The sequence below is a fragment of the Notolepis coatsorum genome (assembly GCF_963971535.1).
Source record: "Notolepis coatsorum genome assembly, chromosome: 10".
NCBI lineage: Eukaryota > Metazoa > Chordata > Actinopteri > Aulopiformes > Paralepididae > Notolepis > Notolepis coatsorum.
The window spans coordinates 124,702,522-124,721,397 of NC_140174.1; the positions used below are offsets into that span (position 1 = coordinate 124,702,522).

General features: G+C 43.2%; 1 protein-coding gene across 1 annotated transcript in view; it reads left to right on the forward strand.

The window, feature by feature from the left end:
- Nucleotides 1-13,790: 13,790 nt before the first annotated feature.
- The window catches only part of znf131 (zinc finger protein 131), a gene marked incomplete at its 3' end in the record, with an annotated part of 68,713 nt that continues 63,627 nt past the window's right edge, over nucleotides 13,791-18,876 (forward strand). Inside the window, exon 1 of the mRNA XM_084323173.1 lies at nucleotides 13,791-13,881. The remainder of the gene's footprint in view (nucleotides 13,882-18,876) is intronic.

The window sequence follows — 18,876 nt, forward strand, 5'->3', positions numbered from 1 at the left end:
TGTTATAGTGTCGGGCAGGCTGCAGAACATTCCGGTGGTTTTGGCCTCAATATATGCACCAAATTGGGACAATGATAAATTTGTATCTAATTTATTTTCCTCGATACCTAACCTTAATGATCAACATATAATTATCGGAGGAGACTTTAACCAGGTCCAAAACATAGAACTGGATAGGTCTTCAGATAGACGTACTACCATCTCCAAAGCAGCAAGTATCCTAAAATTTCATATGGAACAGCTTGGCCTTATAGACCCTTGGAGAGCAAAATGTCCTACCGATAAACTTTTCTCCTTCTTCTCCCATGTCCACCACACGTATTCGAGGATAGACTTCTTTTTACTAGATGAAAAACTACTACATAATGTGGTCTCTACTAATTACCATAGTATAGTCATTTCCGATCATGCCCCGACATCCGTTGAGATTAACTTCCCCCAGGGTAGAACACCCTCTACATTTTGGAGATTCAATTCCCACTTATTATCTGAACCTGAATTTAAGGATTTTATTCATGCCCAAATAAAAATCTTCTTGGAGATAAACGACACACCTGAAGTTAGCAGTGACATGCTCTGGGAGGCCTTTAAGGCATATATCCGCGGACAGGCCATCTCCTTTACCTCTCATTTTGGGAAGCAGGAACAATCCAAATTAACGGGTATATCAGATGAGATTAAACGATTGGACATCCAGTATTCATCTAAACCAACTCCTGCTCTATATAAGAAACGACTCCAGCTCCAATCACAATATGAATTGCTCTCAACTAGTAAGATCGAGAGACTACTCCTGCACACCAAGCAACGTTTTTTCGAGCAGGGGGATAAAGCCGGAAAATTACTTGCGTACCAAGCACGAGTGGTGAGTGCCTCTAGACTGATTCCCAGGATAAAATCCCAATTAGGTGTCACTACAACAGACCCTACAGAAATTTCTGAAATTTTCTCCGACTACTATTCCAAACTTTACACGTCGGAGTCTTCCCAGCAGGACTGGGATCGCCCAAACCCCCTCAAGTCTCTCAAGTACCCTCAGGCGAATAAAGCGGAAGCTGAAGAGTTAGGCACGCCTATAACCATCTCTGAAGTGGCTGAGGCAATCAAATCTTTACAAAGTGGCAAATCACCCGGGCCATCCATGTTGGTTGCTCCTTTTCTACTGAGAGTATATAACGACTCCCTTCTAAAGGGCCAAATGCCGCCTACGCTATCAGAGGCGTCACTGTCCCTGCTGCTCAAAAAAGGTAAAGACCCTCTCCTTTGTAGTAGTTACAGACCAATCTCCCTCCTTAATGTGGATTGTAAAATATTGGCTAAGGTCCTTTCATGCCGTCTTCAGAAGGTGGTCCCGTTCCTGATAGACCCGGATCAGACGGGTTTCATCATGGATAGGCAATCCTTCTTTAACACCAGGAGGCTGTTAAATATCCTTTTCACAACCACGACTGGCGCGCCAGAAATGGTACTCTCCCCGGATGCTGAGAAAGCGTTTGACAGAGTGGAATGGAGGTACCTGTTCCATACACTTGAGAAATTCGGTTTGGGACCGGGTTTTATTTCATACTCCTTTATTTCCTATACTCGTCCCCGGTGGCCTCGGTTAATGTGAATGGTACCAAGTCGGGCCAGTTTGCGCTTTATCGCGGCACTCGTCAAGGATGCCCGCTTTCTCCCTTGCTCTATGTGCTCGCTGCAGAACCTTTAGCCATATGGCTTCACAGTGAGGACAGATTTGAGGGGATCGAGAGGTTCGGCCTGGTTCATAAACTCTCATTGTATGCCGACGATCTCCTACTTTATGTCTCCAATCCGTCATCGTCCATCCCTGTTATCCTGGATATTCTAGAACAACATAGGTAGCTCTCTGGATACAAACTTAATCTCCAGAAAAGTGAATATTTACCTGTTAATGCATCTGCGGAACAGCTTCCTCAATCGTTTTTCCCCTTTAAGAGGGCCACGGAGGGATTCACATATCTAGGGATTTTTATGGCCAAATCACCGACAGAGCTCTTCGCAAAAAATTTCCGTCCTCTGCTGGATCGCTTTAAGCTAGATCTGACGAGATGGTCCTCTCTCCCCCTCTTGCTTCTGGGAAGGGTTAACCTGATAAAGATGGTGGTCTTGCCCCGATTTCTGTACGCTTTTCAGCATATACCAATATTTATTAATAAAGCCTTTTTCACTTCAATTGATCAACTTATAGGTTCATTCCTGTGGGGTAACAAAAGAGCACGTATTAAGAGGACGATAATGCAACTTCCCAAATCGGAAGGGGGTTTGGCTTTGCCCAATCTTCGCTATTACTATTGGGCATGTAATATAAACAAACTCCTTTACTGGAGGACCAGGAGGGAGGAAGAAGACCAACCCCAATGGGCTCGGATGGAAGTCTCCTCTTCAAAGTACTCACTCTGGTCTGTGGCAACATCCCAACTACCCATTTCGATCCCTATTAAACAGGTGGCTCGGAACCAAATTGTGACGGATACTTTGAAAATCTGGAATCAGTTTAGGAAACAATTTGGCCTACACGCTCCGTCGGGGCTAGCTCCAATCTCTCATAATCACCTATTCTTACCGTCCTGTTCTGATCCTGTATTCAGAAGCTGGGCGAACAAAGGTTTGCTAACCATTAATGACCTCTACTCCGGAGGTGTGTTCTCGTTGTTTGCAGAACTATCAAAAAGATTTGGTCTCCCAAATTCCCACCTTTTTAGTTTTTTTCAGATCAGACATTTTGTTCAGAACCAATTCCCACAATTCCCTGGCCGTCCTCCAGACTCTAGGACTGACCCTCTCCTATCGCTCGGTACCGGGCGGAAAGGGCTCGTCTCAATTTTATATGATAAAATATTTTGGATGAACCCAACTTGCTTAGACTCCCTAAAAGCCAAATGGGACGAAGATCTGGGAATTATCATTACAGATGAACAATGGGATCATATATTAGACCTTGTACACACTTCCTCTATATGTGCAAGACACAGTTTGCTGCAGTGTAGGATCCTGCATAGGGTTCACTACACCAATGCGAGGTTAGCAAAGATATACCCGGATAGAACGGATGCATGTAATAGATGTAAACAATCCCCAGCCGATTATATGCACATGTTTTGGACGTGCCCCAAACTCACAGAGTTTTGGACTGCAATATTTGATACACTGAGTAGGGTCTTGGGTGTGACGTTAGACCCTGATCCACTAACTGCCTTTTTCGGTATCCCGAATACCCCTTCGATCACATCTAGGGCAGAAAAACGAGTTGTGGCGTTCACTACCCTCCTCGCTAGGAGACTTATTCTCTTTAAATGGATACACCCTTCCCCACCCACTCACAACAGATGGATACATGAGATACTACATTGCGTTAAGCTTGAGCGAATCAGATTCTCCCTAAAGGGCTCCCTTGAAACATTCCATGTGACCTGGCAACCATTTCTGCAACACATCGATACCCTGACTATCAATGAAGAGACTTAGAAAGGATAGAGCTTTACACTTCTAACTGCACTTCCTTATCTTTTATTATTATTTTATTTTATTCCTATTTTCTAATCCCCCCCCCCCCTTCCCTGTCCTGGTATGTATGGGTGTGAATGAGACCCCCGGGGGCTGGGTGGGTAACTGGGGGAGGGAGAGGGGAACGGGAGACGCAGCTGCAGAAGGTCAAACTACTCAAGAATTACCACAATACTATAGACAGGGGTGAGGGAAAGAGTGAATTAATCTCATTGATGACTTTCTTCCACAGCCACAGCCGTGCTAGAGAGTTTTCTTTCTGTGTTTTTAGTTCTTTCTTTACTTCTTTTTATCTAAATATTTTTACAGATGGGTCTGATTGATATTATTATTGTTTTTTTGTTTTTCTTTCCCATTAGCATCTATGCTGTATGTTTGGATGTTTTGCAGATGTGTTTTCAACAACTTCGGTGTGGGGGGGATGGGGTGGGTATGAGGGAGGGGAAGGCGAAATGGAAGGGGAAGAAAAGAAAAAAAGATGGAAGATGTATGATGTTGACAATTGTAAGTGTACAAACTACTTTTCCTGTAATAAAGAAATTTATAAAACAAAAATAAGGTGCCTTTCAGGACACTAAAAAAAAGTCCACAAATCGGTGAATGAAAAAATTATAGGATCAAATGAAAACTACTACTTACTAAAACAATTTAAAGTACTAAAAACCAACAAAAAAATATCAAACATTCAGCACAGACAATGGGGATGCTGCCATCTTAAAAAAAATAAAAAAATAAAAAATAAAAATGTAAGCTCCGGGGCTCTAGGGGGCCGGGCCAAATGTGGAGGCGGGCCGTAGTTTGGGGACCACTGGTCTAAACCAACATGGACGGCCTGACTAAGGCCCGAGAGAGACAGTCTGCCACTAGATTGTCCCTGCCTGCGACGTGCTGAATATCTGTAGTAAACTCCGAGATATATGCCAGATGCCTCTGCTGACAAGCAGACCATGGCTCAGTCACTTTGGCCATAGCAAATGTGAGTGGCTTGTGGTCTACAAACTCTGTGAACGAACGAGCCTCCAGCAGGGAACGGAAATGCCGCACGGCCAGATAGAGGGCGAAGAGCTCCCTATCAAAAGTGCTATATTTGCACTCATTAGGTCGAAGCTGCCGGCTAAAAAACGCCAGTGGCTGCCAAGCCCCACTCACCCACTGTTCGTATACCGCTCCAACAGCATAGTCTGAAGCATCAGTGGTGATGGCAACAGGGGCGTTGGGAAGCGGGTGTGCCAGCCTGGTCGCATTGGCCAGGGCGGTTTTAGTATCGACAAACGCCTTGCGTCTCTTGTCCGTCCAGTCCACCACATGTTTGGTGATTTTAGCCCTGAGAGCCTCATACAGAGGTTGCATTAGCCGAGCAGCCCGGGGGACAAACCGATGGTAAATATTTACCATGTCAAGGAACTCTTGCAGAGCCTTGATGGTGGGTGGCAGTGGAAAATTTGCTATGGCGTCAAACTTAGATGGGAGGGGAATTGCCCCATCTTTGGTGACGTGGTGCCAGAGGAAATCGATCCCAGACAGCCCAAACTGGCATTTAGCTGGGTTAACTATGAGCCCATGCTGACTGAGTTGTGGAAAAGGGTCCTGAGATGGGACAAGTGCTCTGCCCTGGAGGTACTGGCGACTAAGATGTCATCTAAGTAGACAAACAAAAAAGGCAGGTCCCGTAACACAGAGTCCATCAAGCGCTGGAATGTCTGTGCTGCGTTTTTAAGCCCAAATGGCATGCGCAAGAACTCAAATAAACCAAAGGGAGTAATCACCGATGTCTTAGGGATGTCCGCTGGGTGGACCGGCACCTGGTGGTATCCTCGAACTAAATCTATTTTTGAAAATATGAGTTTCCGGGCCAGGTGCGTGGAAAAGTCCTGAATATGTGGAACCGGGTATCGGTCCGGTGTAGTTACCTCGTTAAGGCGGTGGTAATCGCCACACGGGCGCCACCCGCCGGCAGCCTTGGGGACAATGTGAAGGGGTGAAGCCCATGGGCTGTCAGAACGACGGATAATACCCAGGTTCTCCATGTTGGAAAACTCTGCCTTGGCAACGGCCAGCTTGGCAGGATCTAGGCGTTGAGCCCGGGAGTAGACTGGCGCACCTGCCGTAGCGATGTAATGCTCCACACCGTGCTTGCTGGTGGAGGACGAGAAAGTGGGCTGGGTAAGGACGGGGAACTCAGCGAGTAGCTGGTGAAACTCATCTGTAACAGACAACATGTTAGACAAACCCACAGGAGGCGCTGCCCCGACAGTACATTCAAATGAACAAAAGGTGGTGGCATCGATCAAGCGATTGTTCCTGACATCCACCAACAATCCATAGGCACACAGAAAATCAGCACCCAGCAGGGGCACAGACACATCAGCAGTGATGAAGTCCCAGCTAAACCGCCGCTCACCAAAGCACAGCTCCACTAGCCTACTGCCATACGTGCGGATTGTAGTACCATTGGCAGCTTCCATAGGGGGGCCGTGTCCGTCGGCCAGGGTGTCCACCCTTGACGCAGGCAGCATGCTTCTCTGTGCCCCTGTGTCGCACATGAAACGCCTGCCTGAAATGGTATCCCGAATAAACAGTAGCCTGCCGGCCCCACCAATGCGCATGGCCATTGTTGAGCGCCGGCCCGGGCATTTCCCGGCCCCTTGTAAGTACATAGGGGATGGCATTGGTTAGCCCTGGCTCCATACTTCGTGTGAAAGAAACACCAGCCAGTGTCTCTCCCTGCCACCGCAGCAGCAACGGTAGACTAGACTAGAATTGTTAGACTAGAAGTCTTTATTTGTCATGCAGTTTTAACACACACACGCGAGATGGGCGACCCACAGGAACACACATGCACTGAGTCGCCGATGAAATGTCTCTCTGCACTTTTCCCATCCCGTTGTCCTTCCCCCCATGGGCAGCCGGGAGCAGATAGGGCGTCAACGTGAGCCGCGCCCCGGGGACCAATCCAAGTGCTCCTGTCAGTCTTCGTCAAGGACGCCACAGCTTTAGCGATCTGTTGTGCATGTTTTTCCATTGGGTTTATCTTATCGGGGGGAAAACCCTTGCGAGCACGGGGAGAACATGCAAACTCCACACAGAAAGGCCTGGGAGATCCCCCACCTGAGTACCTGGCATCATGGAAACCTGGTCCCCAAGCGGGAATCGAACCCTGGACCTTCTTGCTGTGAGGCGACAGTGTTAACCACTACACCACCGTGCCGCTATGGTGGTCCCCATGGTGAGAGGCAGAGGGTTGGTCCTGGTAGAACACGGCCGCACAGTGTTGTTGTTGGTTGGCCAAAAATAACTTATCCGCCTCTGCGGCAGTCATTTATTGTTGGGTTGGCCAAAGCAGCCCTTACCTGAGCCGGTAACTGGCGTAAGAACAGCTGTCTGAAGAGAAAGTGGTTGGGCTGATGCTCTCCCATCAACGCCAGCATCCTATCCATAAGCTCGGATGGTTTAATGTCGCCCAGACCTTGCAATGAAAACAGCTGGTTAGCTCGTTCCACCTCAGACAGTTCAAAACACTTTAACAAGTGTGCCTTCAGCGTGCCATATTTGCCGTGCACCGGAGGGTTTGTGAGTAGACTCACCACTCTGGCTGCCGTGTTAGTCCCCAGCACAGCGTCAACGTGATAGTACTTGGTGTCATCCTCCGTTATTTTCTTTATTACAAACTGCGCCTCCGCCTGCACAAACCATGCAGTAGCTTGCGTTTACCAGAACTCTGGCAATTTCAGCGCGACTGCTGCTTCCATAAGTTTCAGCGCGACTGCCTGTTCCATTGTTCAATCGTTCTTGAAAGCGTCCAAGAACGTCAAGGTCACCAATGTAGGAAGTGGGAAATCACGACAAGAGAGAGTTGAGTTTCTTTGACCACACATCAGTGTGCATCATTTATTAGCATAGCGTGCATACCACAACAAACCAAGCAAAGAGTTAATATGGCCGCTCTAGCTACCCACAATGCCCCGTGTCCTTAAAGTGACAGTGTAGGTGGATTATGTCCAGTCCATGTAAGTGTCCATGTAAGTGCCCACTACGTGCACTTACTTACTAAGTGCCTAATTTACACTGTTTTAGGACATGTTAACCTGGCTTGAAAACACTTTTTTCTTTATTGTAATAATATGAATACATTATTAAGACATTCCCCCCCCAAAAATTTATAATTAATAAGAAATGTATACTTTTTGCTGTTTACATGTACTGTATCTCCTCCCTACTTCCCATTTCCCCACGTGGAATACACATGATTAGATACACGCTGGTGCTCCAGTGCACCATCTAGTGGCTGAATGTTATCTATAGCACCATCTAGTGGCTGAATGTTATCTGTTGCACCATCTAGTCACTAGTGGCTGAATGTTATCTATAGTGGCTGAATGTTATCTATAGCACCATCTAGTGGCTGAATGTTATCTATAGTACCATCTAGTGGCTGAATGTTATCTATAGCACCATCTAGTGGCTGAATGTTATCTATAGCACCATCTAGTGGCTGAATGTTATCTATAGAACCATCTAGTGGCTGAATGTTATCTAGCAGCGGTTCTCAACAGGGGTGCCTAAGCACATTAGGGTGCCTCAGAGAGCTGCCAGGGGTGCCTTGAGATTTCATATAATTTTTTTTATATGATTAAAGAAAATGATCACTAAAGTGCTATCTGTTGCAGCTGCACTGTTTTCCATGAAAATACCACATTTGGATAAGTTGGACCATTTCTCAAAAACTGAAAATCATACTTATTTTTTATGTTTTGGTAGCTTTTTCATTTGTTTATTGGACAAGTCCGGCAGAGAGGAAGGATGGGAGAGAGATATGGGGGAAGACATTCGGCAAAGGTCGCCGGGTCCGGGAGTCGAACCCGGGATGGCCATGCACCACCCTGGCACCCTGAAAATCATTATTTAATAAAACACAGAAAAGGATCACCAAGTTACTCTGGATAAAGAACCCCTTTACAGACAACATTGAGACAAAGCTTCCTGACACATCTCCATCCAAACTCTTGGAAGAACTCATTGAAATCTCATCTGATACCACCTGGAGAGCTCGTTTCAGTGAAGTGCCCCTGGAAACATGTTGGTCTGAGTGTGATGCTGAGTACCAAGTAGGCCTGCCACAATAAGCAATAAATCGATTAATCGGCGCAATAATTAAAATGAATGCAATGATTTTGACGGGCGCAATTAATTGCTATTTGCGCGTTTGTTTTAATGAGGCGGAACCAGTACCCCTTGTCAGTCACTCTCCGTGTGGGGGGCGGCTGGCCTTACTACAGAGTACAGCACGGGAGCTCCGTGGGGCACTAGCAACGCCACATAGCTTAACTACATTTCTCAATAGTGTTGCTCCTTTTAACCAAGTAGTGTTCTTTGTAGTGTAGCTATTTTTAGACCCAAGTAGTTACTCGCTACTGCCCGGAGAAACTGGACTGCTAAATAAAGATTAAAGATCTAGCGTTGATGCTATCAACATTAGCTAAATAGCTAACAAACGAAATACAACGTATAGCATAGCTAGCTACAACACAGAATAACGTTAATACAATTACATGCATCATTGTTTACAATGAACGGGTAGGGCTAGTCAAAGGACTGGACACGGGGACATGAATTAATTTATTATAACAGGTAGTTTCGAGTCGTGCCTACGCACCACAGGGCTACTATTCTATTATATACGGCTTTGGCGCTTCCTCCTCATCGTTGATTGCCTGTAGTAGCTGCATCTAACGTTAAAACTAACCTAAAGTTAGTTGTTCACCAACAATCTCAACATTTGTTTTATCATTAGCTCAAAAACACAGAACCGGACGAGACAAGTTGTCCGCTCAATACGTTCTGCTAGGATAATAACAACAATACTTCCGCTCCGGACTGGTGGGTGGGTTTCAAAATAAAAGTCTAAAACACCGGAAAAGATGTTTATTTTGTACAGCGTTTTCCTCCACGAGTACTCGAGTAGTCGAGTACATCATGTGATCAATCGATCTGGATTATTTTTGCCCATCCCTAGTTTATCCTGTGCTGAAGTCTCCATTCCAATAGAGATAGTATATATTTTGGTGTTTATTTGATTATTGTTTCACTGCCTTTTTATTTATTACGTTTCCACAGTTTTTTCCTCATACTTTATTAACATTTTGTACATGGTACCGCAAGGTACATTAATAATAAATGTACATGTTAAAAGGATGATACAAAAAGCCAGACGGAGGGCTTGTTTCCACTTTCAGTTTGTTTTATAATAAACAATCAAACTGAGCATTTTTTTTATTTAGGATATTTAAAATATCTTCCAATGTTAAATAAAGGTTTATTGCACTTTGAAACGGTTTCCTTGCATTATTATGCTATTATTATATTAGTAAAAAAATAAAAAGGTTAATTGAAAACTTTTGGGAAATACATTTCTCAAAAAAAAAATCTCTCAAAACCGCAATAATATCGCTTATCGCAATATTTTCTGGGACAATTAATCGCCCAGCAAAATGTGTTATCGTGACAGGCCTAGTATCTCATGATGCAGCAGTTAAGGTGTTGATACCATTCAGCACCACATATCTGTGTGAAGCTGGCTTTTCATCCATGACAGCTCTGAAAACAAAATATAGGGCCAAGTTGAGCCTTGAGGATGACATGCGTGTTGCCTTGTCAAAGATCTCCCCACGTATTGACCGTATTATTAGCCAGCAGCAGCAAACCTCGCATTGAGCTAGAAATGTCCACTGAGTGAACGAGTGCTTATCTTCTGTATTTATTTATATATTTTGAGAAATGGTAACTTGGTGATCCTTTTCTGTATATAAAAGAAATACATGATTTTCTGTTTTTGAGAAATAGTCACACTTATCCAAATTATGCTATTTTAATGGAAAACAGTGCAGCTGCAACAGATAGCACTTTAATGATAATCTTCTGTAATTTTATTTAAAAAAATATGCTATTTCATTTATTACTACAAGCAGTGTAATATCAACAGTACTAAGCCATTTAGACCTTATTTTGAAAGCAAGCACTTTTGTCATCATTGTAGCAAAAAAGACAGGACCGGAAAAGTCTTTATCGTATATAGGGGTGCCCTGGAATATTTTATTGGACACAGGGGTGCCTTGGCAGCAGAAGGGTTGAGAACCCCTGATTATAGAACCATCTAGTGGCTGAATGTTATCTATAGCACCATCTAGTGGCTGAATGTTATCTATAACACCATTTAGTGGCTGAATGTTATCTATAGAACCATCTAGTGGCTGAATGTTATCTATAGAACCATCTAGTGGCTGAATGTTATCTATAACACCATCTAGTGGCTGAATGTTATCTATAGAACCATCTAGTGGCTGAATGTTATCTATAACACCATCTAGTGGCTGAATGTTATCTATAGAACCATCTAGTGGCTGAATGTTATCTATAACACCATCTAGTGGCTGAATGTTATCTATAAAACCATCTAGTGGCTGAATGTTATCTATATAGAACCATCTAGTGGCTGAATGTTATCTATAGAACCATCTAGTGGCTGAATGTTATCTATATAGCACCTTTAAGTCTTTATTCCTTACACATGTAATGGAGAGAGGACTCTTGCATGAGAACCATGCAGTGGTAGAGAAGTCTCTTTGGAAAGAGGATCTTAAAACTTTATTTGACCAGGTAACTCATTGAGTAAGAACAGATTCTTATTTACAATGGTGACTGGCACAGCCTGTTGGGGGGCAGGGGGTAAAGGTAATACAGTTAAAACAGAACAAGATTAAAACAAGTTAAAACAGAACAAGATTAAAACAAGTTAAAACATGGTAAGAAAAACAGAGTAAAACAATAACAGCCACAGCAGGCAGGCAGATACAGGTGCTAGTTTAGGAGCAGTTGCAAGTGTCAGTATACATGTCCATGCTTGTTCCCTTGAAAGCTGATTTGAAGATTAAACTGTCCAATTTTAAACTTTTTTGTAAAGCTGATGAGACAGCTTTCTCCTCACTTACACACTCCAGCGACACTGAGGCGTCCTCAGAGAAGGTCTGTAGAAGTGTTGAAGTGTTGAAGTCAGGTCAGAAGGTCTGTAGAAGGCCTGTGTTGAACCTCAGGTCAGAAGGTCTTGCTTCATACAGTAAAAAAATTTAAGTAAGTAAAAGAGGAATAAAGTCCCAACTAGGGCTGTCCCCGACTAAGGATTTGGATGGTCGACTAGGATTGGCCAAAATTTGCCGTTGGTCGACTATTGGTCGACTAAAAAAAAAAAAAAAATATATAATATTTTTAAATATTTTTTTTTTGGGCTGTGGGGGGTGCTTAATGTCTGAAGGAGTCGACTGAAGGCTTCTTGTCCTCTGCAAAAGCATGCAATTGGTCCACTGATGGATACATCTTGATATTTGTCTAGTCTAGTATGTTCATTAGATGGGTGAAATCCTCTTTCAGTGCCTCTGTGCCTGTTTTCATAGGCAGTTAGCCTCTGGTATGCGTGCCATTAGCGTTAGCCACGATTCTAGGCCTATTTTCTTTTGGAAAGAATGATAAAAAAAATATTATTTTTTTTTTTTTTTTTTTTATTCGACTAAGAGGTTGGCCAGTCGACTACGGCCCCTTTCGACCGATTAGTCGACTAATCGATTAATAGGGGTCAGCCCTAGTCCCAACACTATACAAATATACAATATACAAACTAAAGTACAACCTAAGTACAATGAAGTAAAAATGCAGACAATGAGGTACAAAAAAAGTATATATATGGTGTAGTGAGTGTTTAAAGTGTCTAAACTCTAAAGTGAGTGTTAAGGTGAGTGTTTGTTAAAGTGAGTGTGTGCATGTGGATGTGTGTGCAATGAGTGTAGATGGATGGGCTGATGTTACATAGTCTTGATTGATTGATTGATTGATTGATTGAACATTTTAACAGATTGCAGAATGGGTACAATACAGTACAGCTCAATACACACAATTGTTAAGGGGATGCAGACCAGAGAAAGACTTTCGTCATTGAGCATCCTGATGGCCTGGGGATAGAAGCTCCTTCTGAGTCAAAAAGATTAGGCATTGACTGGGATGCACGCACGCATGCACGCACGCACGTTAAAACTCCTGGAGAGATGTTTTGGGAAAACAGCTAGGCTAGTTGTCCGTATTCGCTTCCATTCATTTGTGCTAAGCTATCTTCTACTGAACGCACAGAGAGGAAGTTGGTATCCTCTTGTCTGATTGTGGAGAAGACAACTGAGGTTTCTCTCATTTACAGTTGGGAGATTCTCCCCCCTGTTGCAGAGTTTAAAACCTTGATCTCCAACCGTTGTCAATCAAGTTGTACGTGTTTTAATTGATTTGTTATCCTTGCTATTTGCCTTGTCTTGTCTTTGTTATGTTTTTAGTTTTATAGCTTATCTCTGTATGTACTCTCGGCCTGACTCTAAATGAGGGAAACCTCAGTTGTCTTCTCCAGAATCTGACAAGAAGATAGATACCATTTAGTGTGTCTGTGTGTGTATGCGACTATGCGTGCCAGTCGATGCCCAATATTTTTGCTTGCGTGTTAACTTCAACATTGTGTTGAACCAAAATGGACCAAAGAGCATTTTTTTTTTTATCATTCTCTGGAACTCTTTGGCCTTGGCCTTCAGCAAACTAATGTCAGTTATTGGGTCCTGTGACTTTTTCCTTCATTTAAAACCATTGGCATTACCATTACGCAAACAAGCCTACATCTTGTCGTTTTGAATGAAGGACATTGGAAACTGGCAGAGACAATCCAATGTACAGTTACCCCCAACCCCACCCCACCTACCCAACCTCCTCCAATGTACAGTCCCCCCCCCACCTACCCACCCCCCCCCCCTACCCAACCTCCTCCAATGTACAGTTTCTTCATCAAATGTATATACTCTCTTTTTTAGACTCTTTTTGTATCACAAACAGTACTGTATTTGTAAATCTGGTATGTCATAAATGTATAGATGTAACAGTACTGTCTATCTGTATGTCATGTATGTCATGTTATGATGAATTGAAAATGGGGGACCCTGATGTAAACAAGACGAAAGTCTTTCTCTATGTCTGCATCCCCTTAACAATTGTGTGTATTGAGCCGTACTGTATTGTACCCATTCTGCAATCTGTTAATAAAATTTTCTATCAATCAGAGTAGAGGGGTAAAAAAAAAAAACAGCAACACCAAACATCAAGCATCACTGACAGCTGTCACCAGGCAACGCTCCACGGCGTCCTTCTAGTTCGCAAGGGCTGCTGGGAATCTGAGTCTCCGCGCTGAACGACCGCCCTTGTCCGAGAGAACAGCAACGCTGCATGCGGCGCGAGGAAAGTTATCGCAAAACAACTCTATAAAGCTGCGCCACCGGACAATAGGTATGTTTACCGACTGTTTACGGGTCACACTTCGACCCACGGAGGTTATAATGAGGAAACGTGTGAGGGAAATGTGTATTTTAATGCGCGATTTGATGACGTAATGGCGATTGTCTCAACTCGAAAATGGCGAGCGTGCTAACACAGGCCCGCTAGCTGCTAACGGCTCTGGACTGGAACATGTTAACAGAGTCCCAACTGATAATGTAGACTTATAATAGACGGGGTTAGTTGGGGAGTTTTCTATGTCTAGTATTTAACGTGAATGTGTTCGTTTTGCTACGGGATTTGGGCTTTGGCTGTGCTAATAACACAGCTAGTTAGCTATTAGCATTAGCTAGCTTTTTTTAAGGGGGGCGCACATGATTGGCTGAATCCAACGTCAGTCACCCTCTCAGATTTTGCCATAGAGACAGGCATATACTGTACATGCTATATTATAGCTAGTAAGTTAATATACCCTATATTATCACACAGTTCGAATTGCAACCGTCTAATATCTGAGTAACCCTCTAATTTTGAGCATGATATACTCGCCTCAACAACAGCACTGTTCACTACAACCATCCAAACTCTGCAACCCTGTCCATCTCTTTCTGCAACCGTGCAGCAAGTTACAAGCTCATCCACTAGTAGAGTGCTCTTTGTTTTGCTTTTTTCTTCCACCAGCTAGTTATCCGAATCGTCACCAGTTGTACTTGCTCTTCTTCTCTCCTTTGCCAGTACTACTTGACACAAATATGAATTGAAAATGGGGGACCCTGATATAAACAAGACGAAAGTATTTCTCTGGTCTGCATCCCCTTAACAATTGTGTGTATTGAGCTGTACTGTATTGTACCCATTCTACAATCTGTTAAATAAAGTTTTCATTCATTCACCCAGATTTGCTATTCAGTACCCATCATGGCTGCTTCATCATCATCATCATATCACTTTAATAGTTAGTATTCAGATATAGCTGTTTGATTCCCCAAGGGGATCAATAAAGGAATATCTTATCTTTATTTTACATTGCATATTAGTTATTTATATGCATTACTTCACAATATGGCACATATAGAGAGATGACTGCTACGTCTGCTTTTCCATCGCTTATTATTATCCATATTTTCACCATAAGGAACATGGACTTCCTGTTTATTAGCCATAATGCATTTTAGTAGGACTGCACCGTTTTTAGTCGATTAGTCATCTAAAGGTAGAATCTGTAATGCAGTCAAACAGCAACCTCTAGGCAAAAGAGACCTGCTTGGTATAGACCACGGCAACGCTTCCGGTATTCTGAAATCATGGGAGAGAGATAGCAGGGGGGAGAAAATGAATGAATGTGGATGAGAACCCTCACATTAAGTGGTTGTAGCTACGGCTGTGGGGGTGCTGGAGACATGATCCAATAGACTTTTATACGCCTGAGTCTCCTGAACACAGAGAGACCAATCCCAAATCGATCGGTCGGCGACTCGGCACTTTCTCTGCCGAGCTATAGTCACTTTTCCGCACCTACTCCCGAACTATGCATGTGCAGATTGCCCACGGAGTCTCTCTGGATTGTCCAGAGATCTAGGTTTATCAATCTGCACATGCAGAGTTCAGTTCGGGAGTAGGTGCAGAGTATCCTACCTCAGAGTAGGACATGAGAGGTCTTTATGAAGCTTCCTACCTCAGAGTAGGATATGAGAGGTCTTTATGAAGCTTCCTACCTCAGAGTAGGATATGAGAGGTCTTTATGAAGCTTCCTACCTCAGAGTAGGATATGAGAGGTCTTTATGAAGCTTCCTACCTCAGAGTAGGACATAAGAGGTCTTTATGAAGCTTCCTACCTCAGAGTAGGATATGAGAGGTCTTTATGAAGCTTCCTACCTCAGAGTAGGACATAAGAGGTCTTTATGAAGCTTCCTACCTCAGAGTAGGACATAAGAGGTCTTTATGAAGCTTCCTACCTCAGAGTAGGACATGATTCAAGACTCAAGAGGTTTATTCATCACATACATACACAAGACATATAGTGAAATGAAGGTTGCCATGCCCACTTCGATTGTGCAAAAAAATAAATGATGATAATTGCAAATAATAATAATAATAGAATAGAAATAAAAGAAAATAGACATGATAAAAATAAAGATAAAATACAAAAGGCAATGCGTCCTATGTACACTTTCTATACAATATACAGTTCTGCCCTATGTCACTATGCTATCCAACTATACTATACAAAACATGTTTTGTTTTTTTCCTTTTTAAAGTGACCTTTTTCCTTTCCTTTAAAGTGACCTCTTCTCATGTGATTAAAGTGACCTGTGGTGTGTTCATGTGTGAGAGGTCTTTATGAAGCTTCCTACACTCACTAAGAAAGGAGTAGAGGTTCTCCTTTGAGAATGAATGAATGAGTGGCTCGGGAGGTAGAGCAGTCGTCTGGTAATACAGAGGTTCCCGGTTCGATTCCTGCTCCTCCCGGGCAACGTGTTGATGTGTCCTTGAGCAAGATCCCTAATTGCTCCCGATGAGCTGGTCGGCACCTTGCATGGCTGCCTCCGCCGTCGGTGTGTGAGTGAATGGGTGAATGTGAGGAACAAATTGTAAATCGCTTTAGTTTGGATAAAAGCGGTTATATAAATGCATCATTTATAACGGTTTGACGTAGGGCTGGGCGATATGGCCTAAATATGATATCACGATATTTTCTGACCTTTCGGCGATACACGATACACATCACGATGTTTTTCTTTTTTCCCCCAAACAATTCATTATGAGGCTTACCAAGACAGTATTTGAGTTTGCAAGCTAACATTAAAGACAAAATAAAATACCCATGCATTTAGCATTTTTATATTATATATTAGATTTAGATTATTAGATTATATATTGCATATATTTAGCAATGAGATATTATATGATTTAGATATGAAATATGATGAATTGAAAATGGGGGACCCTGATGTAAACAAGACTAAAGTCTTTCTCTGGTCTGCATCCCCTTAACAATTGTATGTATTGAGCTGTACTGTACCCATTCTGCAATATGTTAATAAAGTTTTCAATCAATCAATCAATCAATCAATCAATAGCATTTTTATGAAACTACTGTATATATGTATGTCTCTAAATGTTTTGATGAATTGAAAATGGAGGACCCTTATGTAAAAAAGCCGAAAGTCTTTTTCTGGTTTTCATCCTCCTGTACTGTTGTACCCATTCTGCAACCTTTTAATAAAGTTTTCATTCATTCATTCTGACGGAAACATAATCATTTTGATTGACAGTCGAGTCTGCCAATTACGTCACACCGCTTGCCCCCGCCCTGCTGTTCTTAGCACCAATCGGCAAGCGCTATTAGTTTTTGACTTCCTGAATGTCCTGTGTGCTGAACATCAACAAAGCTACTAACGTTAGCTCCCCGCGGCCGTCGAGTAGGAGACCAGTGCTCCACAGGATGACTAAATGAGGCATAATGATTTTACTACAACAAATGTTATAATAAAAGCCTTTCCATACATCTGTCTGATTGAAAACTTTATTAACAGACCGCGGAATGGGCATATCTCAGCACGGGCTGAGATATGAACGAGTAACGTGTGGACAGATTGACGCGACACAATCCTCTTGGGCAAAACATCACGATATCCACGATACGTTGAAAAAGTGTATCGTTAATGAACTGTACCCGATATTTATATAATATCGTCATATCGCCCAGCCCTTTTTGACGACATTCACAAGGTGTTATCATAAAGTGATATTAATGAAGTTATTGTTCATAGTTGCGCTATGGATTCAAGTCTACACATATAGATCTAGATAATTTGATGCAGGAAAAACAAAATAGATAATGAATCTGTGTGGGATCAGAGTGCAGTGAGGACAACGTTTGGTTTTAGACCATACTGTAGATGTTTGGTTTTAGACCATACTGTAGGTGTTTGATTTTAGACCATATTGTAGATGTTTGGTTTTAGACCATACTGTAGATGTTTGGTTTAAGACCATACTGTAGAGATGTTTGGTTTAAGACCATACTGTGTAGATGGTTGGTTTTAGACAACACATCTCTGGTAAACTCTAGATTTAGCTGTATGATTTGTGTATTTTTTTTTTGTGTTCTTTTTTTTTATCGCCAGCCCTACATTTGAGTGGACCTATATTTGAGAGTTGCTTGTTTCTGTGTTGTTCTCTGCAGGGCAGGAGGGGTAAACCATGTTTCTGTGTTGTTCTCTGCAGGGCAGGAGGGGGTAAACCATGTTTCTGTGTTGTTCTCTGCAGGGCAGGAGGGGGTAAACCATGTTTCTGTGTTGTTCTCTGCAGGGCAGGAGGGGGTAAACCATGTTTCTGTGTTGTTCTCTGCAGGGCAGGAGGGGGTAAACCATGTTTCTGTGTTGTTCTCTGCAGGGCAGGAGGGGGTAAACCATGTTTCTGTGTTGTTCTCTGCAGGGCAGGAGGGGGTAAACCATGTTTCTGTGTTGTTCTCTGCAGGGCAGGAGGGGGTAAACCATGTTTCTGTGTTGTTCTCTGCAGGGCAGGAGGGGTAAACCATGTTTCTGTGTTGTTCTCTGCAGGGCAGGAGGGGGTAAACCATGTTTCTGTGTTGTTCTCTGCAGGGCAGGAGGGGTAAACCATGTTTCTGTGTTGTTCTCTGCAGGGCAGGAGGGGGTAAACCATGTTTCTGTGTTGTTCTCTGCAGGGCAGGAGGGGTAAACCATGTTTCTGTGTTGTTCTCTGCAGGGCAGGAGGGGTAAACCATGTTTCTGTGTTGTTCTCTGCAGGGCAGGAGGGGTAAACCATGTTTCTGTGTTGTTCTCTGCAGGGCAGGAGGGGTAAACCATGTTTCTGTGTTGTTCTCTGCAGGGCAGGAGGGGTAAACCATGTTTCTGTGTTGTTCTCTGCAGGGCAGGAGGGGTAAACCATGTTTCTGTGTTGTTCTCTGCAGGGCAGGAGGGGGTAAACCATGTTTCTGTGTTGTTCTCTGCAGGGAAGGAGGGGGTAAACCATGTTTCTGTG